Source organism: Dysidea avara, chromosome 8 (genome assembly GCF_963678975.1).
Source record: "Dysidea avara chromosome 8, odDysAvar1.4, whole genome shotgun sequence".
Classification (NCBI taxonomy): Eukaryota; Metazoa; Porifera; class Demospongiae; order Dictyoceratida; family Dysideidae; genus Dysidea; species Dysidea avara.
Genome location: NC_089279.1, coordinates 10709561 through 10735230, shown reverse-complemented (window position 1 = coordinate 10735230; position 25670 = coordinate 10709561). Strand labels below are relative to the sequence as shown.

The 25670-nt window shown below is 37.9% G+C and overlaps 1 protein-coding gene and 2 long non-coding RNA genes across 4 annotated transcripts in view; 1 reads left to right on the top strand and 2 right to left on the bottom strand.

Annotated features, from left to right (window-relative positions):
• LOC136263580 (uncharacterized) overlaps positions 1-5104 on the bottom strand; it is a 31463-nt gene extending 26359 nt beyond the window's left edge. The window contains exons 1-2 of the mRNA XM_066058201.1: positions 5010-5104; positions 4855-4944 (exon numbers count right to left, since the gene is read on the bottom strand). The gene's annotated coding sequence lies outside the window, so the exon portion shown is untranslated. The remainder of the gene's footprint in view (positions 1-4854; positions 4945-5009) is intronic.
• Positions 5105-12997: 7893 nt separating this feature from the next.
• LOC136264415 (uncharacterized) lies at positions 12998-13907 on the bottom strand. Of its 2 annotated transcripts, none has more exons than XR_010705104.1 (6): positions 13710-13907; positions 13598-13657; positions 13479-13541; positions 13337-13421; positions 13224-13279; positions 12998-13169 (listed from the first exon to the last, which is right to left on the bottom strand). It is a non-coding gene; the product is annotated as an uncharacterized lncRNA (long non-coding RNA). The 2 variants fall into 2 exon arrangements; XR_010705103.1 differs by having other exon boundaries at positions 13224-13275; positions 13710-13904.
• Positions 13908-15508: 1601 nt separating this feature from the next.
• Positions 15509-25229, top strand: LOC136264005 (uncharacterized). The gene is made up of 3 exons (XR_010704919.1): positions 15509-15995; positions 24289-24488; positions 24998-25229. It is a non-coding gene; the product is annotated as an uncharacterized lncRNA (long non-coding RNA).
• Positions 25230-25670: the final 441 nt, after the last annotated feature.

Genomic DNA, 25670 nt, shown 5'->3' with positions numbered 1-25670 from the left:
TTTTAGCAAACCCTTACCTATCAACTTATAGTGCTTTAGTCTGCCATTATATGCACCATTTTAAAACTCAATAAGGTTTTAAGTATTCAAAATGGCATGGCTGAGTAAATGCCATTTGTGACATAGTTAGATTTGGATGTGCTGTATGTAAAGCATATATAGTCAGGAACTTCTAAGGAGGAGCTGGTTGCACCTAACAGCACATTGCCCAGTTTCCCTCCCATTTAGCACATTGTATAATGCCAACCATCAAACAAAGGGGTGCCTGTGCTTCAGCAGAACTGAAAATAAAATAGAGCAAATATTATGCAAGTAGCTTTTTACACACTACATATATCCCATTCACATGCACTACTCATCTAACTTGGGTACAGCTAAAAAAAACTGTTATGTGACTTGATGATCCAGCTATGCCAAATTGGGCTTAACTCAGCATGATAAATTGAGGAGGGTTAAAAAGGATTGTCCTGGGCTAGGATACAATGTAAAGCATTCCAGACTGGTTAACAATATTCATTTGGTTTTTGTTAGTCATACAGAAAGCATTCTCTGTAAACTAAAACTATAATATTACAGCATGGCTATGATGTACAATAAGATTTGTCATACTTCCAGTAGACTCCTAACAATTTTTCCTATTGATATCAAGACACACGGTAGTGTGTCGTGCGGCCCAAGAAGCTGGCACGCAACACCCGTGAGTATATTGACAGGAAGAAAGAAAACGCAATTTTCACACCTCCGTAGCTCTGTTCTGCCTTGATGAAACAAGACAATTTTTGCTGTGGACACGCCCTCCAACATCAGCACTCCACATTCCAAATTTGAGCGAAATCGCTTCAGGCGTTCCCGAGATATGCAACTTCAAAAATTGGCTTAATTTCTTCGGGTTTTTTCTTATTTTTCTTCCTCTTTTCGCACACTTACAAAAACTGCTATAAAACGCAAACGCAATATCCGATTGCCTTGAAATTTGGCACACAGAAGGGGGGTATAAAGGCGCATCTCGGTACCAACTTTGGCTGGAATCAAGACACACGGTAGTGTGTCGTGCGGCCAAGAAAGCCGGCGACCTCACCATGAGTATATTTACAGGAAGAAAAAAAACAGCTTTTTCACGCATGCATAGCTCCATGGCCTCTTCTCCAAAGCACACTATTTTTGCATTATAGCTGTCCCCCAGGTAGGGTACGCCACACAGCAAATTAAATTAAATTCGCAACAGCCATTTGCGAGATATGGGCGTCCAAAATTTCGTTTTAATTTCTTCGTTTTTTTCTTCTTATGCCGTACGGGGGGCTACGGGGGCTTCGATTTCTTTTCGCACACTTTGCAAAAATTGCTATAAAATGCAAACGTGTAACTCGATTGCCTCAATCTTTGGCACAAATTAAGAATGTGTAATGGTGGATTCACGTACCAAGTTTGTTGTAAGTCTGAGTAGTATTCAAGGAGTTATGGACGTTTATTCACGTAAAAACAGATCAAACTTCTGTCACGGCTACAGGGTAAACCAAGCATAGAAATAACTTGAAAATTGGTGTGTAGATAGGCTGATCATCGTAGCAGTGCCTTTTGATAGTTTGAATAGCAATAGAGTTACAGCGACAAAGTTATAAAGCAAAAACTAAGCAAGTGTAAAATCGCTGGATCGAGATACTCTAATAGAGCAGTCACCACGGGGTAAAAAGGTGTGCAAAAAATGTCGAAAAAAACAACTTACCAGAGTTCAAACCAGGGACTTCCATACCTAACACCTCCATCCTTAACCACTGAACCACTGCTACCTTGACTGATCACCTTACTTAATTTCTGCTTTATAAATGAAATTTCTAGTTGAAATCTGCTTATAGTCAAACGTTTGTAATTTCATAGATCTACCAATAGAAGTTCTAGACTGTTCTAGAACATTCTATGTATGTTCTATTAGAAGTCCTCAAAAAAAATGTGCACTCTATTAGAGTATTACAATAATATTATCAAATATTGAATTAAATCATGCAATGAAATACATTTATAAGTCTGTCTTCAATAATCATCATTGTATCTACATAGAAAAGAAGAAATGTGAGTAAAGACAAACCTCAAAGTCAGCCATAGGCTGGTTTTGGGGCCTTGTAAAGTACAAAAAGGAGTGAAATCCACACAAAAACAGCCAAGCTGTGAAAAAATGGTGTGGCCTTAAAACGCCTGGGTGAAAAAAGTTGTGAAATCAAAGGTGGCGGCCAAGAAATGGCTGCAATGACGTTAATGCTAAAAATTTTAATAATGGCTGTGTGCATTGTTAAAATTTATTAGCATTAACATCATTGCAGCCATTTCTTGGCCGCCACCTTTGATTTCACAACTTTTTTCACCCAGGCTGTTTAAGGCCACACCATTTTTTCACAGCTTGGCTGTTTTTGCGTGGATACCATAAACAGGCAAAGAGTTATGAGCGATTATTCACGACAAATAACACCAATATGTTGTCACGCCTACAGGGTAAACCGCGTATGGGAAGAAGCTGAAAATCGGTGGGTGAATAGATTAACTATTGAACCTCAAACCTTTTGTGGTTTGAAAGAAATTGAGCTAAAAACCAGGAAGATACAACGAAAAAACCAACAGTATGAAACAATTACGCAATCGAGATTAGCTAATAAAAAATGACTACTTGTCACGCCTACCAGATAAACCGCTAGGGGTAATGCTTTGAAAATCGCTGTACAGATGGAGTAATCATCTTAGAAAGGCTCTTCAATGGTGTAGAAGAATCAGACTTAAAGCCACGGAGTTATAACACGAAATCCAACTTGGTGTAGCAAGTGCAAGATCGAGATACTCTAATAGAGCAGTCATCCTAATAGAGCAGTCACCCTGAAGAGAATTCAAGAGATCAGCTAGAAACAAGTAACCTGTATAGAGATCAGCTACAAACAAGTCACCCTGTAGAGAGATCAGCTACAAACAATCCACCCTGTAGAAAGATCAGCTAGAAGAAGTTACCTTGTAGGGAGTTCAACTACGGAAAGAGATAGAAGAAATCACCTTGTAGAGTTCAGCTGCAAAGAAACCATCATGTAGAGAGTTCAGCTAAAAACAAATCGCCCTGTAGAGAGATCAGCTAGAAGAAGTTTCCTTGTAGAGAGTTCAGCTAAAAACAAACCACCATGTAGAGAGTTCAGCTAGAAGAAGTTACCTTGTAGAGAGTTCAGCTACAAAGAAACCATTCAGTAAAGAGTTCAACTGCAAACAAATCACCTGTACAGAATTCAGCTACAAACAAATCACCCTGTAGAAAGATCAGCTAGAAGATGTTACCTTGCAGAGAGTTCAGCTACAAACAAATCACCCTGTAGAAAGATCAGCTAGAAGAAGTTACCTTGTAGATCATTCAGCTACAAACAATTCACCCTGTAGAGAGAGCAGCTAGAAGAAATCACCTTGTAGAGTATTCAGTTACAAAGAAACCACCATGGAGAGTTCTGCAATAAATATATGTATTATATAATTATGAAATTTGTACATTTACTGATAAAATCAGAAATATTTAAAGTACATCTGCTTCATCTTTTCTTCTTCCTGTGGCAAAGAAAAAAAGATAGGTTTAAAAAGTCCCAAAGCCGGCCATAGGCCGGCTTTGGGGTATACAAATACAAAAAGAAATGAAATCTAATCCAAAACAGTCAAGCTGTAAAAAAGAAGTGTGGCCCTCAAAAAGGCTATGGTGAAAAAAGATGTGAAATCCAAGGTGGCGGCCAAGAAATGGCTGTGATGGTAGGTTAATGGTAAAAATTTTAATAACGACAATTCAGGTGAATTTTTGTGCCGCTTGGTCTTGGCACAAAATTCACCTGAATTGTTGTTATTAAAATTTTTACCATTAACCTACCATCACAGCCATTTCTTGGCCGCCACCTTGGATTTCACATCTTTTTTCACCATAGCCTTTTTGAGGGCCGCACTCCTTTTTTACAGCTTGGCTGTTTTGGATTAGATAGATATTCTTGGTGAAAGAAGCACCCAATACATCATACAGTTTACTCTTTACTTCATTACTAGACTTTTACTAAGAGCCTAAGCCAAAAGAAAGCTTGATATGGATCGTGTGCTAGTTATTTACACACAATCCACAGCTCACATGTTGAGCAGTACTGTGAACAAAACTGACTCAAGTTTAATAACCTGAGTGGACCAAAGTTGAAAGTTTTAACCCAGGACAGTATGTGCATGAGATGCTGGATGCATATAAAGTACAAAATTTTCTGAAACAACATTGTAAAATGTACTGGAAGTAACCTTTGATCCATTAATTGCAACACAAAGTTTCACTGCTTTTTGTAGCACAGTTTGACCACTAAGTTAGAATTAGACAACATTTTCTTTAATAAATTCAGTTAACACAAAGATTATCCCTACTCAAGAACATCCATATACCTTTCTGCAGAAAGCGCACATGCACTTGAAGCCCAACTATGGCCAAACAAATGTTTGAATATCATAAACAGATTGAATTACTCTGTCAGCTATTCTAATGGAATACAGTTACTGTATTAATCACACTAACACGTCAACATCAATAGGTTGATAGGCTTGAAAACTACTAGCATATACTTAAGCTCCTTCTATGCTACAAATGGCACCTTTGACCAGCAAAAATACTACACCACATGTCAACTACAACCTGCCCATTTGGTTTTTATTCATCTGATTTGTAAACAGTTTGTCCTAGGTTCAAATTAAATGAAACTTAATGGGTTTGTATTACATACTGTACAACAAATAAAGTGCTTTACATGGTGATCCAGCATACTATTACAATTATGATAGCTTTCAGCTCACAATAACAAGTTTAATGCTGCAAATACTCACTTTACTAAAATCAGCTCCATTTGACAGCAATAGTTCAGCTACTTTTATACGACCCTTGCGTAGTGCTAGAAGCAAGGGTGTGGCATGATGCTGTACAATAAAACACAACAATAAGGTTAACTAGTGAATCAAAAAAATGTCATATAAGAACTCACAGCATTTTCACTATTCACATTAGCTTCATTTGATATTAACAGTTTTGCTACTTGCAAGTGACCTTGCCTAGCTGCTAGATGTAATGGAGTGTCATTTATCTGCCACAAATCAATTTAAGATTACATACTTATTAATTAAACAAACAAATGCCTACATATTTGCATATGCATGCCTGTACAGTGGTGAAGGAAACTGTTGATGTGGGGGTTATAAGAAAGGTATGGAATCTCTTTGAGAGTAAGGGTCTAGGAGCCAGGGCCGCCCAGAGAAATTAAGGGGCCCAGGGCAAAGAGTTAAAGTGGGCCCCAGGGGCAAGAAGGTTTCCATTCTGAATCACAACTTCACCCAAGTTGAAGACCCAAAAAAAGGTCATTACATGCTGACAATGACAATAGCTATACCCCTCACTAACCATATCTCCTTATTTATAAGCTTGCTACACTGTTCCTCTGAAGAATACTGTGTCTGCTCTATTAGAGTATATCGATCTTAAAAACAAGTATTCAAGAGGCCCTTTGTGGGGCCTCCTGGGGCCCCTTTCAGGCTGGGACCCGGGAAAAAATGCCCCAGTTGCTCCCCCTGTGGGCAGCCCTGCTAGGAGCTGCAGCAGCTGTAGCCATTTGCCTCAAAGTTTACTAAAATTTGTTTATAGGATTATTTTCAAGTATTATCTCATCAAAAGGATACAAAATAAAGTTTATGTTATCTGCAGTTAGACCACAGCATGATGAAATACTCAAATTTCATTGGCTACTTACAGGAATCTAAATCCTGTAGATCCCTTGTTTATGTCTCAATAGATCCCTGTATCTGGGGCAATACAAAACACGGCAACCATGCCTGTAACATTGGCAATGCATGGGCATTTAACTGAATAGCAAGTGCTGTTACAAGTTACAGAGAGGTGTATTGGGCTTGTTTCTACAAATGAACATTATATTTCTTGTGTCACAAGCAGCAGTGAAGTACAACAAGCAGCAGTGAAGATACAACAATGAGCTGTGGTCCTCCTTAATTACTTAGACATCAAAACACAGGGTTCCACGGAATTTAGAAACCCTTAGGCCCCGTAGTAGCACGCTTTGTTTGTGCACCGGCCTTTCGGGTTACTAAAATCCGTAGAACCATGTGTTTCAATCTCTAACTATTATTAGACCATCTCAAAAAATTTGCTTTGGCAAAATTTATGGTGTTTCTACATCTGTGTATGTACAGTACGAGTAAAGTATACAACAGTTATACCATGATCTGTCTGATATGTCCAAGCCTGAGGGTTCCTTTGTGTCACTACTTTTTTTTCTTTGATCAAATTTAAAATTCCTTACACTTGTAGAAATTGAAAGTATGGAAGGTAGCCTATACCTGCAGATACACGTACTAGTGTACAATTAATAAATTTCTACTTCAGTCTATATATAGCCATGACTAAATTAGGGATTAATAATTAATCACTGGTACATCTGCATGTATAGGTGACCTCAATCACAATTATGAAAGTAAACAAACAAGTACAAGGAAAAGTAGAAATTTCAAGTTTGATTAGGAATCATAGAAATTGTAGTGAAACAAGGGAGTGTCAAACCCACAATACCACATTAAAATAATGAATGGCACCATACATAATAATAAAATTAATTTTACATCTGAATGCATGCTCAAACAATCGATTACTCAAAAGTGAAGTGGCCATCATGCTTCATTTTCAGCTATTTTCAGCACCATTATACAATGCTACAAACAAAGAACTGCACAAAAAAGTGATATTACAATCAATAATACAACGGATTTTGATAGTGTTTAAATTTTCCATGTTCCATATTGTGCACTTTCCTTCACTTTAAATTCCAATGCTAATGTAATCATGCAATCAGCTTTGTAGTAAGGTAGACCTACGTAGGAAGATTGTTAATGAGCTGATTACGTGACTATGAAAGCTTTGAAAGTGAAGGAACATGCACAATGCGGAATGAAGAAAATTCAAATACAGTCAAATCCGCTGTAAACATGATGGTCAGCATATACAAGAAAGCTATGGTGCTACCGTGAATCAATACCTTGCACTGTCAGCAAGAAGAAATGGGGAACAAAGGTAAGTTCATTGCGTACAATGTATACATACTACGTACGATATGCCAAAAGACACTTGTTGGGCTGAAGTAACTTCTAACAGTAAAAAAATCAAGCCTACAGCCTTAACCATTGCTGTCTGAAGGAAATGGTAAGAAGTAAGTCAGTCGGTAAGTTAGCAGAAAATCACTTAAAATAATAAATTTTGTAACAACCTATTGGACGTATTTTGGGTTGTACTGAAGACACTTTTGGGCTTGATTATACCTAACCAATACTGCCATGGCACCATAAAGGTATAGTGAGACTGGTATCTGGTCACTGTTTCTTTGTGAAAAGGTGCAAACCTTCATAACTCCTAATATACAGTGCTGTATAATATTATGGGCACAAACACTCTGTCTGACAGAGCAAGCCACTGATTTACAACTACCATTAGATTTGATGCAATAGATTTAGGGAGGTCTTGGTCATAGACGCTTGAATGGAAAATTTCAGATATACAGCTTTCTTTATTTGGGTGCATAAACTACACAGTGACTTGTCCAGATGTTATCGATTATCAGACAAACATATTTATTGTCAATCAAGTGGCGCTGCTCATAATGCCTCAAGCTAATGCCTTTCTGTGTTCAATATGAAAACAGCAACTCTGAAATTATTTGCAGACATTTAGCCTTGTCCTAATTGGTTGTGAATATGCGAATCTCTAAAGTCACCTCTGTTGTGCAATTTTAAATTTGGATGCAAGTGAATCTCATACACATCACATTCTTTTGCTATTGTGACCCTGAGTTCCATATGAGTATTGAGAGCATTAACTACTACTGATATACATGATAACTGTGCCTTTATTTCATGCGTAAATAGCTATTACTGTATTTATGCTTGCCTGACCATAGCAGACCGGCTACTGCACCTAGCATGCATCAACATCAAATCCATTTAAATGCTATTTTGACTATCCTCTCTTTTTATGGATCCCTGTCCAGTGGATTAGTAAGCAGGGCCGCCCACAGGGGGGAACTGGGGAATTTTGCCCCAGGCTCTAGCCTGAAAGGGGCCCCAGGAGCACTATCAAGGGCCCCTTGAATACCTGTTTAAAAGATTAATAGTCAGGATCTGCATTGTTAGCATGTAATGACCTTTTTTTTTTTGGTCTTTGACTTACAGTTAGGCTGAAGTTGTGATTCATAATAGAACCCTTCCTTGCCCCTGGGCCCCTCTTTAACTCTTTGCCCTGGGCCCCCTAATTTCTCTGGGCGGTCCTGTTAGTCAGACCAAAATACTCTAATAGAACAATCTTCAGGTGTAGGCGACCCTTGTTTCACTACTTTTTCTATTACATAATTATGCATCAAAAGAAAGACTTGATGTTTTCATCTGAATGCGATCTCCAACTATCAATTACGTGAAGTGGCCATTGCACTTTGTTTTCAGCTATGTTCAGCCTGTTAAATAGTGTTACACCTCTGCAATTAATCTAGCCACCATGGGAAATATGGACGATTCCCATTACAAACATGGGAATTCTTCACACGCTACCACAACTTGACACCTCAGCATAGACAAATGGGACACAAAAGGGACAAAAGAATGTCTGTGATGTGTGCATTGTACGTACTGTAGTATGCCAAAAGGCACCTCTCAGACTGAATGGATGTTAAACAGTGAAAAGTTCAAACCTATAGCCCCAGCTGTTATTGGGTTACACTTGTCCAAGGCATTAATAAGTAAGTACATAAGTAAGTCACTACAAAATTCATTCTTTTAAAACTTTGAAGTCACCCATTAGAAGTATTTCGGGTTGTACTGAAGGCACTTTTGAGCTTAGGTATACTGCCAAGGCACCATGAAGGTGCTGTGACGCCTGTGAGGCTGGCTTCTGGCCAATATATTTTTTAGAAAGAGAAACATAATTATTTACATAACTGATTCAAATCACACATGAGGCAAAATCAAAGTATCATCACCAGTGGATAGTTACACTATCATTTTGCCCATAATTACTATGAGGCTGGTCTTAACAGACATCTTTTCTGGGTGGTGTGGAGAGCTCAAATAGTGGTTTATGGCCTTGTGAAGGAGCTGGCTTGACAAGAAACAGTGTGTTACAGGTGGATGGCCTCATAATGTTGGCCAGACATTTTTTCTGTTGATTTTGCTACATATCAGAAGCCAGCACATCCCTGTAATCTCATGTCTGGAACTCCAATCGTGATCCGCCTCCATTTTGAAGTCAATAATCTCTTGCCCACCCCTTACCCCCCCACCGTTTGTGAGCACTCGTGATACTATTTTGCTCATCCAACTGCTCAGATTTTCTATCTTATTTAGCGGGAAACTCTACAAGCAGCTACAAGTACTGGAAGTGGTCTAAAAAGTAATAGATTGATGCATCTTGGTGTGAATTTCATATGCGTGATTGCTATCCTTGGCAAGTTATACTGACCTGAATTCTTTAAAACCATTTTCAAGGTTTATCTTGAAACTTCTAATGTGCAATTTGGATCGCTGGTTTTTCCAAAATCCAGTCACAATTATATATAGTTACTACCATACTGCATGAACCTCACATAAATAACATTACTATTATTGTAAACACTTACCTCTCCTATACTATTTACATCAGCTCCTATTGATATCAACTGTTCTACTATTTGAGTATGACCCTCCCTTGCTGCTATATGTAATGGATTATCTGCTGCCTAAAATGAAAAGACAAAGAACTACTGAAGCAATAGTGACACTACACATGTGATGCTATATTAATACAGGACATATTTTGTCATTGCAATTATACATGAAAATACAAAACAAACAAAGCGTGAGTCCAGCACTGGTAAGCATCATCACTTGTGTTGAGTATGACTACATTATTGTAGCAATGTTGTAATCTCATATTTATGTGAACAAACTTTAGCATATAGTTTGAAACAGTTAAATACTCACAAATGTTTGTTTATTGCCCACTTTATCTCCACAAGCACAACGAATAAAGCTTTCATAATTTTATCCAGTTCATGAAAAGTATGAATGTATAATTTAGTACAATACCAAGTTTCCAGAAAAGTGGCACTTTAAAAGGCTGTGTTACATATGGACAAGTGTCTAATATGCTATATACATGTACAAGCAGCCATTATTTTGCTATTATATTGTAACAAGAAATCACTGCTAAACATAGTTACTGACATCACAAGACATTTAATCATATAATTAGCTATGACTCAGGTAAACTTTCTCATCCAGGATTTTAATGTAGGCAGGAGGCGGATTTATTTTTAGCATTCAATATTGATAAAAATACTACATATCGTGGCAACAGCAGGATGCCTGTTAATTAGGGCTAGGCAGTAACTGCATGTATATTGTTATTACCACGTGCACATTAATAAACAATTCCAAGTTTGGTGAATGACATTGACATGTCATTGTACAAGCTAGTCCTGATTAACACAATGGCTGCTTTTCTGGCCCTAGAGCATTAGTGGTATTGTTCTAGTCTAATAATGATCACATTATGTGATGCCATCACAGCACAGTGAAGTTGCAGACTATGTATTGAAAATTGAAAAGGTTGAGATGAAGTGATAGCAAGTCAATCATTCTAATATACCAGTCAGCTACCCGTATAATGTATTCACATACTTTAAAGATTGAATTGTCTGACAAATGGAGCAATACTTACTATATTGTGATATTTACCACTGGACTCTGTTACAATATACAGCCTAGATGTAAAGCCACATTTAACTGTCTTTGTTGAGCAGCAACAGATGATCATTTCTGTGCTGCATAATGAAGTATAATCTATGATCTATGTATTCTAATAGAACATTCAGACCACAACTCTTTGCTCCTTGGGGGTGGGGATTACTATAAAGTGTATTTTGGCAACTGGCTCATATTATTTGTACCTCAAGCTTCTTTACTACAAATGCCCATCAAACTTTTCATCTATATCAGAGAACAAACAGAGATGACTTATGGAAATCTAGAAACCCACTAGAAATAGATTTGTTTAGACTAAAAAAGCCTTAGAAGTCATCAACTAAATCTATATAATGGTTGATGACATATAATAATGCAATTATAATAAACTCTTTTAATACTTGTAACCATGAATGGGCACACTATCACACATGCATGCATGCCCTTATAAGAATGCAAAAACGACAAGCCATTCAGATATAGTAATCTATAGTGGCTATATAATAATTGGCTACAGTAAACTATCAGCTATTTTTACATATATATACCCTCTCTTTGTAATTTCTCTTGAAATCAAAATGTGTAATACAAAGAAGTGCACTAAAGCAATACAAAAGCAGCTCTATCAACAAAAGAGACCACTAATATGGTTTGCTGAACTCCTTCATGTACAATTCAATTACCTGAATCCTTGAATCTGTTTCATGTGAATGTAGCTAGTTCAGAAAACCATCAAACTATTACGGGACTCTTATAAAAAGGATGAGCAAACAAACATGTCCGTCAGACAAGCCTCTATATGGGAATTACCCATGATACAGTATATAAAACCATGTACGTACATAGCACATATAAAATTATGTGCTGGCCAATTAAATTTATCATTGAGTGGCAGATATACTGTAAGTATTCACAGATTATACCTTGGATTACACTAAAACAGCTACCACGTATACACATGTGTAGACTACAGCTATCTGCATGAATCTAACTACCACATGTTACCTATACAATATTATGAATCTATTGTAGTTATCATAGTTTGTGCACTAGCTGGCACTGAACATAGTACAGCAGTAAAACTTAGCTAGTTAGAGCATGGGTATAATGAAAGACATTGGACTATTGATTGTTTGTGCAACCTTCGTGGCTATACAGTTACTGATCGCTAACATTGTGGTGTATAGCTATAGTCTCCATTTGAACTTGGGGCTGTGGTAGGCCAACACCTTTTAGTTAGTAGTTATTATTGTAGTTCCTTCACTGCCGGGATAGCTACATCAGTGAGCTGCACCCGGAGCTAGTACAAAGGATGCCACGTGCTTGATAGTTGAAAACGCTGAGCTATTTATAATCTAAATTCGCCCGTATAGCTATGAGATCCATTATAGCTATTAAGTGAATGATTAGCTACAGGGCGCTGAAGAGTGTCGCCGGATAACTACACTCGGGCATACATTATATGGTATATTGACTACAAAATACCGTAAAGTACTGCTTACACTCTTGTATCCAGATGCCATTCCGTACGACGACGCAAAAGACACCTAAATCCGTGGCTATATAGAGTTACAATCTCATTTTTACGAACGAAAGTCACTCGTACGTCGGAAAAAATGAACTGCATGGTGCGCGTCGAACTGAGACACACTATATTTATTATTATTATTTTTTTGACACACTATATAGCTAGCTAGCAACGCCGCGGCGATCAACGTAGTTAGCTAATGGTACCACCGATGCTTCAGTCTAAGTAATTAAGTACATAACTTCAGGGTCTGGTACTTGTTACCAGATTCCTTTAGTGCAACTTGCTCATGCAGCTATAACTAAACTGTTTGTATCATTATGTATTTTTAACATTGCACTATAACGCTTTTATAGCTATACTACTACTACAGTCTGTATAAAACGATCAATTTGTGCAATGTACAGCTGTCACTAATTCGTCAGGCGTAGTCCGCTCGGTGTAGCTGTATAGCTATAGCGCCAATTAGCTCATACGCGTTATGATGCTATGAGGGCGGGGCGCTGAAACCTTTTTTTCTACACAGTAAATTTGGAAGTGTGAATATCACACTGAAACCGGTGTGAAATCTCTGCCACAGGGGACATACCAAATCCAAGTGTGATACTCACACTGAAGGTGTGACCTTCACACTTCCATGGTATGACCTTCACACTCCAACATATTTATAATATCGTTTGTATTTTAATTGTATTTCAAATACATTTCAAATGCATTTAATGCAACATTGTTAACACAGTTAAAATCATTGTTTCTTCTTATAGGATATCAGTGCCATTTGACAGCAGATGCCCATGCAGTTTTGGTTGTCAAGTTCTGGCATGACATCCCTATCAGGATGGTGACATTTCTATAAGAAAAAAATACAATGAACACAAAAACTAATGAAATTTATAAAACGTACATTCAACCATCAGTGCAGGACTTGCATCGGTTGTGGTCCGCTGTGGCGACATCTTTCTACATAGGAAAAACATAATGAATACACAAACTCAGTAATGAAACTTATAAACGCACATTGTAGCCATCAGTGCATGGAACTCTAGATGGTAAGCACTGGGATGCAGTGGGACTTTAGATGGTCAGCATTGATTATACATCTCTATAATAGGAAAAACATAGCAATGAACACACAAACTAATGAAATTTATTAATGTACATTGTAGCCGTCAGTGGGACTCTACGCAGTCATCATCATTGGTTGTCTGGTTTGGTGACATCTCTATATAGGAAAAGCAGAGTATAATAAACACAAACTGATGAAATTTTTAAACGTACATTGTAGTCATCATTGGGACTCTAGACAGGCTGCATTGGTTGTTTGCTTTGGTGATGCCTCTAGGAAAACAATAGTATAATGAACACAAACTAACGAAATTTATAAACGTACAGCCATCACCAACACTCTAGATGGTCAGTATTGGTTGTCAGGTTCAGTGACATCTCTATAGTGATAACAGAGTATAAATAAAATTGAACGTACATTATAGCCAACATTGGATCCAATTCCACTGACCATTTGTCATACAGGTTTGGTGACATACCTAAAGAAAATGTCATAAACACACAGTGGAACCTCAGTTATCCGAACCCCTTGGGGCCAGGGGTAGTCCATAACTCTAAAAAGTCCATAACTCTGAAACTGCATGTGTATAAATAACCTTAAAATAGCATTTTTAAATATCAGTACTTTCAAGTACCCTAATAGAACAGTCACTACTCTAATAGAACAGTCATTTCCATAGTTCGGTTAACCGAAAATCCTAATAACTGAGGTTCCACTGTAAATAAAATTTGCATACACTGTAGCCATTAAGCTCACTGCTAGTCTCGTACAGCCACACCGCATTCTTTGCAATTAGGTCGCGGAAACTGAGAAATAACGGCTGGCTAGCACAGTGAGCCATGCCAGCAGATGAGCTCATGAGCAACATATGTTTTAATGTTTACAACCTTGTTTGATGTTATAATGTACATTTGTATATGTTTCATCCTTTGGGGAAACAAATATGGAATAACAGATCAGTGGAATAATGGAATTAAATTCTATAGCTTATAGTAGTATTTGTACCCTCTACAGCGCTAATACACTCCTCACCTTGTAGTAACTCCACTGAGAATGCAGTTGCAAAACAGTGGAGAGCAACAATAGACCAATCCTCACAGTAGTCTTTAAATAAGATGCATGCAAAGTAATCACTGTGTAACAATCTAACTACTCTGAACTACCTTCAAATACACTACACTTCACTACACATTCGCTATAACACTATAAGTTCTTTTACTATCCTTGCTTATATCAGCTGTCACACATGAGTAACTGCATGAATTTATTAGTGCACTCTATTTCTAGAAACCTATAGTCTCGTCCCCAGCTGCCCATGCACTTGATCATGCAAAGGTCATTAGTCCAACTTCTTGGTCCAGGAAGTGCGCATTAATCAAGACTCACGGTAGTGAGGCACGTGGCCAAGAAACTACAAAGCACTCGCCCAATTAAAAGATGCGTGGCCACTACTGTGAGTTATTTACGTGTAGGGATGGTTTTGCAATATTAGCCCTGGATTATGCAACATCTCTCAATAGATTTGTATTGCGTTACATAATAAAAAAATCTTTTTTCGTAGTAATAGTAGTAGTTTTCTTGCGACCGTTATTAACGTGTATTTAGACATATTTCTCAACCTTGTGTTACATCTAGCGTTACCTTATACCAGTCAACTTACCCTTGTTTGTACAGTCCATCTAACACTGACATTATCTAATCCTGGTTTGTTCATACGCGTATTTTCTTCGATCAAACCTCTAATCCTTACAATAACTTTTAAAGACACGAAGTGTACACAAGCCCTAATGTCTGATAAACAAGTTGTAAAACCGTGTAGAACCGTAAGTTCCCTACGGAAGTAGTTTTAAGAAGAAATCTTTTAAAGTCCATTTAGTGCCACGCGTGTTCCTTACTTTTTACTGCTGGACCATTTCTCATTTCAGCTGTAACATTTTTGAGCTTGTTTCTTTACTTATTGTAGCGTGTATACCAACCCCTACTTCCTTTTAAATTTTTAAATAGCTAGTATTATTAGGCTGGGGATGCAGCACAAGTTGTTGTCAGACCTTTCAGTGCTGAGCCTAGAATAATGACAAGTAACTGAATTGTCTATGCACACATTTCGAGGTGGGGTGTGTTGTCCTTACATGCAATTTAACATTAATATTACAGCGGTCATTATAAAGAGGTGGTCTTTGTTTGGAGGTGCTGTTAATAAAATGATGACCACTAGGTGAAATTTTCTAACATATCATTTCAGTCCACCATTCCATTCCACTGATGCCCCAAGCTGCCTGCATTGTTGCTTGAGTCCGAGTATCTGGCCTCAATAACCTGCGACAGCGGTAGCACTAGATAAAAAGTTTACTGCAAATACATGTACACCTTCATTTGTTATAACATGACCCATTCCAGGTGTTTACACTGGATAGGTGTGACCGCGTTACCATAGTCAAAGGCTTTGCTTTTGCATTGTGCGTATGTGTGTATTGTGTTGTGCTAGTGATGTATTGATATCACTTATTACCAGTCATTATACCAATACATTTTAGGTGATTGCTAGATACTAAATTGATGTGTGTTTTACTTACGAGAGTTGTTCACAAGAAACAGAATGGGCTGATAAATGTGAGATAAGTTTGTGTAGGGTATATGTGTGCATAGTCTGTGCTGGTGTGCATGTATGTGTGCGTGCGTGCATGCAATGCACTTATCTACACCATCAACAACACCTATCTCGTGTGACTGGAGACTGCTTAAATTTACTAGAGCTGTGCTATATGCAGCACCACATACATGTAATGAAATATACTACCTTGTTCTTATAAACAAAGGTGATGCTACAGTAAAATTAATGACCTTGACAGATAAAATGGGCGGTTATTTTAACAGTTTTCCTGACGATAAACAAATGTTTCATCAATTGCAGCTATATGTACATACAGTACTTCATAAGAACCTATTGAAACTTATACATGTATGTGGTGTTAAAATGAGTAAAAAAATTATCTTCATTTGGCTTTAAAAATGCTTTTGATTTTTCTGAAAACACTTCATAGTGTCCTATGGCATGTTTTATCCCTTTCTAACCCTGCAAAAGTTGCATAACTAAATAGTTTGTTTTTACCTGTACAGAATGCTATCTCAGTTGCAGTAATGGCCATTCTCTAATATTTAGTTGCTATGGACCATCTAAAGGGGAAATAATTCATTGGTTATAGTGACATCATGGCAGAACATTATACCATAAACGATGAAAGTTTGACATGACTTAAGTTTGGCAAAGTTCGTTAAACTTTTATTTGGCAATTAACTATTATATATTGCTCGCTATTGGCTGTGTGGTGAATTCATCATACTTTCATCTGCCAACCTGCTTCACAAGCTGATTTGCCAAACTTAAGTCGCGCCAAACTTCGTCATTTACTGTTAAGTCATCTATTATTATCAGAGGCTTTGTTTTGCTTATGTAGCAGTTGTGTATATATCTATGTGAGGCAGCATATATAAGTTAATTGGCTTGAGTATCGGTAATGGTTCAACCTGCTTTATGCTCAGTTGCTATTGTTGACCAAGAAGCTTAAGCTTCACTCACACATCTATGTCTGTAATTTATTTTATTGTTGAAAATGTGTCTCCTTATTATTCATCTGTTTGTCTTGTTTGATCATTTACGTGAGAACTTTAGTGTATTTAAGCACAGTGCCATGGGGGAAACTGGGTAATTCTAATTAATGCACACCAAAATGAATGGACTAAATGCTAAGTGTATATACATATTTTCTTCCTTAAGATACAGTAGTTCTATAGCTACTACATTTGAAGTACAGTGGTCACTCTATTATCCAAACTCATTGGGCCCTAAATACTGAAGTTTGGATAATGGAAAAACTAAAGCCCATTTATTTTTGTACAAAGTAGTGATTGAAAAGTTATAAACGATACTAGTACAGGTATCTAAAATATATCGCAGTATGATCATATCAAGCTGAAGGCATATCATATCAAGGCATATTAAGCTTCGTGCCAACAGCGAGGCTCTTACATTATATTTTCTGTCATACAATAAGAAATCTTCAAAAAGCACCATCTAATAGAACTGACACTGAGAGTAAATAATAATGCAGTGATAAGCACTACTGTAAGTAAGCTTGCAACTATACTGCAACATTGGAGGGAATACTTTCAATCTAATCTCACAAGATGCGAGCATGCCTTGCTCAGAGACTTTTCCAGGACTAAACCCTGGTAACTAAATGTGACAATGGGGCAGATATCTTGGTCCAAAATAGATGTGACTACTGTATGTCACAGATGAACTTAATCATCTGCAAAACCCTATCACTCAGAGAGAATTGGATAGTGTTCCATTAGTATTCTGTAATAAGATAAACATTTCCTGGATCTCTAATGATCAGCTTCTAGGCAAAAGGTCAGTAGACTTGCTCTCCACCAAAGAATTCCCAACTGTGCGTGCGTGCGTGCGTGCGTGCGTGCGTGCGTGCGTGCGTGCGTGCGTGCGTGCGTGCGTGCGTGCGTGCGTGCGTGCGTGCGTGCGTGCGTGCGTGCGTGTGTGGGATGGGCAATCAACCGCTAATATGATTACATAATTTATACAATTCTGTTGAAACCACATGCTAACTTGTTAATTTGTATCCATATAATGAATTCTTATAAACAAAGGTGATGATACAGTAAATCTGTAAATGACCTTGACAGATACAATGGCTGGTAATCTAACAGTTCTTCCTGACAATAAGCAAATATTTCATCAATTGCAGCTACGTACAGTACTTCATAAGAACCTAATGAACCCCGTACATATAATGTGACATTAAAATGAGTAAAGAGTTATCTTTATTTAGCTTAAAAATGTCTTTGATTTTTCTGAAAACAGGGAACTCATCTTCATAGTGTCTTATGGAATGTTTCATCCCTGCAAAAGTTGCACATTAAGCAATTAAGGAGTGTTGTTTTTTACCTGTACGGAATGTTATCTCAGTTGCAGTAATACCCATTCTGACCATCTAAAGGTGGATAGTGACATCATGGCAGACCATTATGGCATAAACGATAAAAGTTTGGCGTGTCTTAAGTTTGGCGAATTTGGTGAGTTGAAAAAATTTGCCATAACTTTTACCCATCAATTAGCTACGTATATTGCTCACTATTGGCTGTGTAGTAAATTTGCCAAAGTTTCATCTGCCAACCTCCTTTGCAAGTTGATTCGCCAACTTAAAGGTCACGCCAAACTTTCGTTGTTTACAGTACAAGTCAGATATTATCAGAGGCTTTGCTTTGTTTATGTACAGTAGCAGGTGCGTGTATGTCTGTGTGAGGTAGCATATAAAAGTCAGTTGGCTGGAGCATCGGTCTGGTATTAAATGGTTCCAGCTTTGATGCCTGCTTATGCTCAGTTGCTATTGTTGACCAAGAACGAAGCTTAAGCTTCACTCACATGTCTATGCCCTTAATTTATTTGCATTGGAAATGTATCTTCTTACTATTCACTGAGAAATTCCATCTGTCTTGTCTGATCATTTGTGGGAAAACTTCAGTGGGTGTCATGGGGAAACTGGATAACTCTAATTAATGCACCTCAAAGGTTAAAATAAATTTAAAGTATGCATATTTTTTTCTTAAGGATTTCTAGTGCATTTGAAATACAGTGGTCCCTCTAATTACAGGTATCCGAACTCATCAGACCCTACTGTAAGTATAGATAATGGAAAAATTGGATAAATGAAGCCTATTCATTTATATACACAGTTGCTAGTGCTGGACAGTATTGAAAAATTATAAACATTATCTGTTATCTAAATAATATTATGGTATTTCCATATCAAGCTGAAGCTTATGTTAAGTGAGATTCACTGTGATATCAAGACACACGGTAGTGTGTCGTGCGGCCCAAGAAGCCGGCGCGTAACACCCGTGAGTATATTGACACGAAGAAAGAAAACGCAATTTTCGCACCTCCGTAGCTCTGTGCTTCCTTGATGAAACAAGACGATTTTTGCTGTGGACATTCCCTCCAACTGCAGCACTCCACATTCCAAATTTGAGCGAAATCGCTTAGCGCGTTCCCGAGATATGCGACTTCAAAAATTGGCTCAGTTTCTTCGTTTTTTTCTTCTTCTTCTTCTTATTTTTCTTTTTCTTGTCGCACACTTACAAAAACTGCTATAAAACGCGAACGCGTTATCCGATTGCCTTGAAATTTGGCACACAGAAGGGGAATATAAAGGCGCATCTCGGTACCAACTTTGGCTGGAATACGATAAACAGGCAAAGAGTTATGAGCGATTATTAACGAAAAATAACACCAATATGTTGTCACGCCTACAGGGTAAACCGCGTATGGGAAGAAGCTGAAAATCGGTGGGTGAATAGGTTAACTATTGAACCGCAAACCTTTTGTGGTTTGAAAGAAATCGAGCTAAAAACCAGGAAGATACAACGAAAAAACCAACAGTGTGTAACAATTACGCAATCGAGATCAGCTAATAAAAAAACGACTGCTTGCCACGCCTACCAGATAAACCGCTTAGGGTAATGCTTTGAAAATCGTTGTACAGATGGAGTAATCATCTTAGAAAGGCTCATCAATGGTGTAGAAGAATCAGACTTAAAGCCACGGAGTTATAACACGAAATCCAACTTGGTGCGGCAAGTGCGAGATCGAGATACTCTAATAGAGCAGTCATCCTAATAGAGCAGTCACCCTGAAGAGAATTCAAGAGATCAGCTAGAAATAAGAAACCTGTATAGACATCAGCTACACACAAGTCACCCTGTAGAGAGATCAGCTAGAAGAAGTTACCTTGTAGGGAGTTCATGCAACTATGGAAAGAGATAGTTCAGCTAGAAAAAATCACCTTGTAGAGTTCAGCTACAAAGAAACCACCATGTAGAGAGTTCAGCTACAAACAAATCGCCCTGTGGAGAGATCAATAGAAGAAGTTACCTTGCAAAGAGTTCAGCTACAAAGAAACCATCATGTAGAGAGTTCAGATACAAACAAATCTCCCTGTAGAGAGATTAGCTAGAAGAAGTTACCTTGTAGAGAGTTCAGCTACAAAGAAACCATCATGTAGAGAGTTCAGCTACAAACAAATCTCCCTGTAGAGAGATCAGCTAGAAGAAGTTACCTTGTAGAGAGTTCGGTTTCAAACAAATCACACTGTAGAAAGATCAGCTAGAAGAGGTCACCTTGTAGAGAGTTCAGTTACAAAAAAACCACCATGTAGAGAGCTCAGCTACAAACTAGTGACCTTGTAGAGACATCAGCTAGAAGAAGGTACCTTGTAGAGAGTTCAGCTACAAAGAAACCATTCTTTAAAGAGCTCAGCTGCAAACAAATCACCTGTAAAGAATTCAGCTACAAATAAATCACCCTGTAGAAAGATGAGCTACAAAAAGTTACCTTGTAGAGAGTTCAGTTACAAAGAAACCACCATGTAGAGAATTCAGCTACAAACTAGTGACCCTGTAAAGACATCAGCTAGAAGAAGTTACCTTGACAGAGTTCAGCTACAAAGAAACCATTATTTAAAGAGCTCAGCTGCAAACAAATCACCTATACAGAATTCAGCTACAAACAAATCACCATGTAGAGAGATCAGCTAGAAGAAATTAACTTGTAGAGAGTTCAGCTACAAAGAAACCATCATTTAGAGAGTTCAGCTTCAAACAAATCACCTGTAGAGAGTTCAGCTACAAACAAATCTCCCTGTAGAGAGATCAGCTAGAAGAAGTTACTTTGTAGATCGTTCAGCTACAAACAAATCACCCTGTAGAGAGATCAGCTAGAAGAAGTTACCTTGTAGAGAGTGAAGCTACAAACAAATCACCCTATTGAAAGATCAGCTAGAAGAAATCACCCTGAATAAAATTCTGCCACGAACAAATTGCCCTGTAGAAAGATCAGTTAGAAGAAGTTACCTTGTAGAGAGTTCAGCTATAAAGAAACCATTCTGTAAAGAGCTCAGCTGCAAACAAATCACCTGTACAGAATTCAGCTACAAACAAATCACCCTGTAGAGAGATCAGCTAGAAGAAATTACTTTGTAGAGAGTTCAGCTACAAAGAAACCACCGTGTAGAGAGTTCAGCTGCAAACAAATCACCCTGTAGAAATACAGCCACAAACAAATTGCCCTGTAGAAAGATCAGTTAGAAGAAGTTACCTTTTAGAGAGTTCAGCTACAAAGAAACCACCCTGTAGAGAGATCAGCTAGAAGAAGTTACCTTGTAGATCGTTCAGCTACAAACAAATCACCCTGTAGAGAGATCAGCTAGAAGAAGTTACCTTGTAGAGAGTTCAGCTACAAAGAAACCACCATGTAGAGAGTTCAGCTGCAAAGAAATCACCCTGTAGAAAATTCTGCCAAAAACAAATTGCCCTGTAGAAAGATCAGTTAGAAGAAGTTACCTTTTAGAGAGTTCAGCTACAAAGAAACCATTCTGTAAAGAGCTCAGCTGCAAACAAATCACCTGTACAGAATTCATCTACAAACAAATCACCCTGTAGAGAGATCAGCTAGAAGAAGTTACTTTGTAGAGAGTTCAGCTACAAAGAAACCATCATTTAGAGAGTTCAGCTTCAAACAAATCACCTGTAGAGAGTTCAGCTACAAACAAATCTCCCTGTAGAGAGATCAGCTAGAAGAAGTTACCTTGTAGATCGTTCAGCTACAAACAAATCACCCTGTAGAGAGATCAGCTAGAAGAAGTTACCTTGTAGAGAGTGAAGCTACAAACAAATCACCCTATTGAAAGATCAGCTAGAAGAAGTCAACTTGTAGAAAGTTCAGTTACAAAGAAACCACCATGTAGAGAGTTCAGCTACAAACTAACCACCTTGTAGAGACATCAGCTAGAAAAGTTACCTTGTAGAGAGTTCAGCTACAAAGAAACCATTCTGTAAAGAGCTCAGCTGCAAACAAATCACCTGTACAGAATTCATCTACAAACAAATCACCCTGTAGAGAGATCAGCTAGAAGAAGTTACTTTGTAGAGAGTTCAGCTACAAAGAAACCATCATTTAGAGAGTTCAGCTTCAAACAAATCACCTGTAGAGAGTTCAGCTACAAACAAATCTCCCTGTAGAGAGATCAGCTAGAAGAAGTTACCTTGTAGATCGTTCAGCTACAAACAAATCACCCTGTAGAGAGATCAGCTAGAAGAAGTTACCTTGTAGAGAGTGAAGCTACAAACAAATCACCCTATTGAAAGATCAGCTAGAAGAAGTCAACTTGTAGAAAGTTCAGTTACAAAGAAACCACCATGTAGAGAGTTCAGCTACAAACTAACCACCTTGTAGAGACATCAGCTAGAAAAGTTACCTTGTAGAGAGTTCAGCTACAAAGAAACCATTCTGTAAAGAGCTCAGCTGCAAACAAATCACCTGTACAGAATTCAGCTACAAACAAATCACCCTGTAGAGAGATCAGCTAGAAGAAATTACCTTGTAGATAGTTCAGCTACAAACAAATCTCCCTATAGAGAGATCAGCTAGAAGAAATTACCTTGTAGAGAGTTCAGCTACAAAGAAACCATTCTGTAAAGAGCTCAGCTGCAAAACAAATCACCTGTACAGAATTCAGCTACAAACAAATCACCCTGTAGAGAGATCAGCTAGAAGATATTACCTTGTAGATAGTTCAGCTACAAACAAATCACCCTGTAGAAAGATCAGTTAGAAGAAGTTACCTTTTAGAGAGTTCAGCTACAAAGAAACCATTTTGTAAAGAGCTCAGCTGCAAACAAATCACCTGCACAGAATTCAGCTACAAACAAATCACCCTGTAGAGAGATCAGCTAGAAGAAATTACCTTGTAGATAGTTCAGCTACAAACAAATCACGCTGTAGAAAGATCAGTTAGAAGAAGTTACTTTGTAGAGAGTTCAGCTACAAAGAAACCATTTTGTAAAGAGCTCAGCTGCAAACACATCGCCTGTACAGAATTCAGCTACGAACAAATCACCCTGTAGAGAGATCAGCTAGAAGAAGTTACCTTGTAGATAGTTCAGCTACAAACAAATCTCCCTGTAGAGAGATCAGCTAGAAGAAATTGCCTTGTAGAGAGTTCAGCTACAAAGAAACCATCATGTGGAGAGTTCAGCTGCAAAGAAATCACCACTGCCCAAATTTCAAGGCAATAGCTCTTTCCAATCTGAAGTTATCAATTGTCAAAGTTGGCAAATTGGATGTGTGTGGAAGGCCCCTTTTTGCAAATCCGGTCACATATGTATTATATATATAATTTGTACATTTACTGATAAAATATTTAAAGTATATCTACTTCATCTTTACTTCTTCCTGTAGTAAAGAAAAAAAACATAGGTTAAAAAAGTCCCAAAGCTGGCCATAGGCCGGCCTTGGGGTATACAAATGCAAAAAGAAATGAAATCTAATCCAAAACAGCCAAGCTGTAAAAAAAGTGTGCGGCCCTCAGAAAGGCTATGGTGAAAAAAGATGTGAAATCCAAGGTGGCGGCCAAGAAATGGCTGTGATGGTAGGTTAATGGTAAAAATTTTAATAACGACAATTCAGGTGAATTTTTGTGCCGCTTCACAAAATTTACCTGAATTGTCATTATTAAAATTTTTACCATTAACCTACCATCACAGCCATTTCTTGGCCGCCACCTTGGATTTCACATCTTTTTTCACCATAGCCTTTCTGAGGGCCGCACACTTTTTTTACAGCTTGGCTGTTTTGGATTAGATATACTTATCATGAAATAATTCATGAAGCAAGGCACATTTGGATCCATGTCATGAGCTTCAAGGGTGGACACATGCTTGTTCTTCTGGTTAGCAGCTCATGAATTCACAAGCTGTTCAACCTTAGTATTATTACTACGACATTTGTCAGTTTCATTAATTATTTGAAATGTGCTTCATTTCCTTTCAGGTGAACTGGAAGCCAAGATGTTGCTTGCTGAAGAGTGAAGGACAATTAATTGGTTCCCATAAGAAGTCTATACCTGGTAGTGGGCCGGCTGCTTATGGGGAAACCATTAGACCACGTAAAACTTGATGGTAAGTCTCTCAGTGTGCAGTGTGAGTGAGTGTGCAGTCAGTCAGTGAGTGAGAAACATTACTGGACAAAGTGTAAGGATTCTTACTGTCTGTATGTACAGTATGTGTGATAAGCATCTACATAATTACATGTATATTTAATTAAGTCCTGATTAACAGGGCCATAGCAAGGGGTCCACTGCTCCGGTTTTGGCTGGATTACCTTTCAGCCACTCTGAATTTTGCAGGGGATTGAGTTACTCTAATAGAGCAGTCAATGCAATAACTATAATAGAGCAGTCAATACAATAACTCTAATAGAGTAGTCAGTTATAGGTTTCAGTTACCAATCTTACAGTCAGAATTGCTTCCAAATTCCACATCAGAGGATTAAATTGTGACCTATGAGGAAAACCAAACTACTGTGTAGTACAGTGTAGTGCAAGTATATTATGGTTTTGTATAGTGATGTGTGCTTGTTACAGTGGATGGTTTTGTTCACATCCTAATACAGTGATTCCTCTATTATCCAAACTCATTGGCCCTTGCTCATGAGTGTATGTTAATATACAGGGGTGTACATGTACTATTGTTCTCTACAGGACTTGGATGATACCCTACGCTGTAATGTAAAAGATGACAATTCTGTGTAAGTTGTGGGAGCTACGTTGTTGAGGTTTCTTGAACAAGGTGGCTAAAAGAGGAAGACTGTTATACAGAGGGCCAGGCTGTTGTGTGTTTGAGTATTCTACTTGCATACTACCCTGTTGCCAAGATTACTGTGTGAAGAATTCTCGATCCTGATCCTGATCAGATAAGAAGTCTCGATTCTGATCAGGTAAGACAGTTGATAGAAATGGTATTGTGTATTTTTTCATCATGTTTTTAGGTTTGGCTGTCCTTTGTAATGTGGAGAATGACTGGAATGGAAAGGTGTGTGTGCGCGCGTGTGAGTGTGCACTAAAATCATGCTTTACAGTGTGATGTTATACTGCTTAAATTAATTATAAGTCATGTTGTACAAAGGGATGGAAGACTGCTCATATATTTATATTCAGTGTTTAGTGCTAAATGACTATGTTCAAGAGAGAGAAATGCTTGGGTGGAGTGCATACATCTTATTTTAACGAGCACTCAAAATTTTGGCCACTAAATGATGTGTGTGCAAGTCACTTGTGTGTGTGTGACTGTTGGCATGTGAAAGTATCCTAACAATTAGAGCTTGTAGCTTTGTATTTAGAGCTTGTACACTGTAGCTTTGTATTAGTTGGTGTT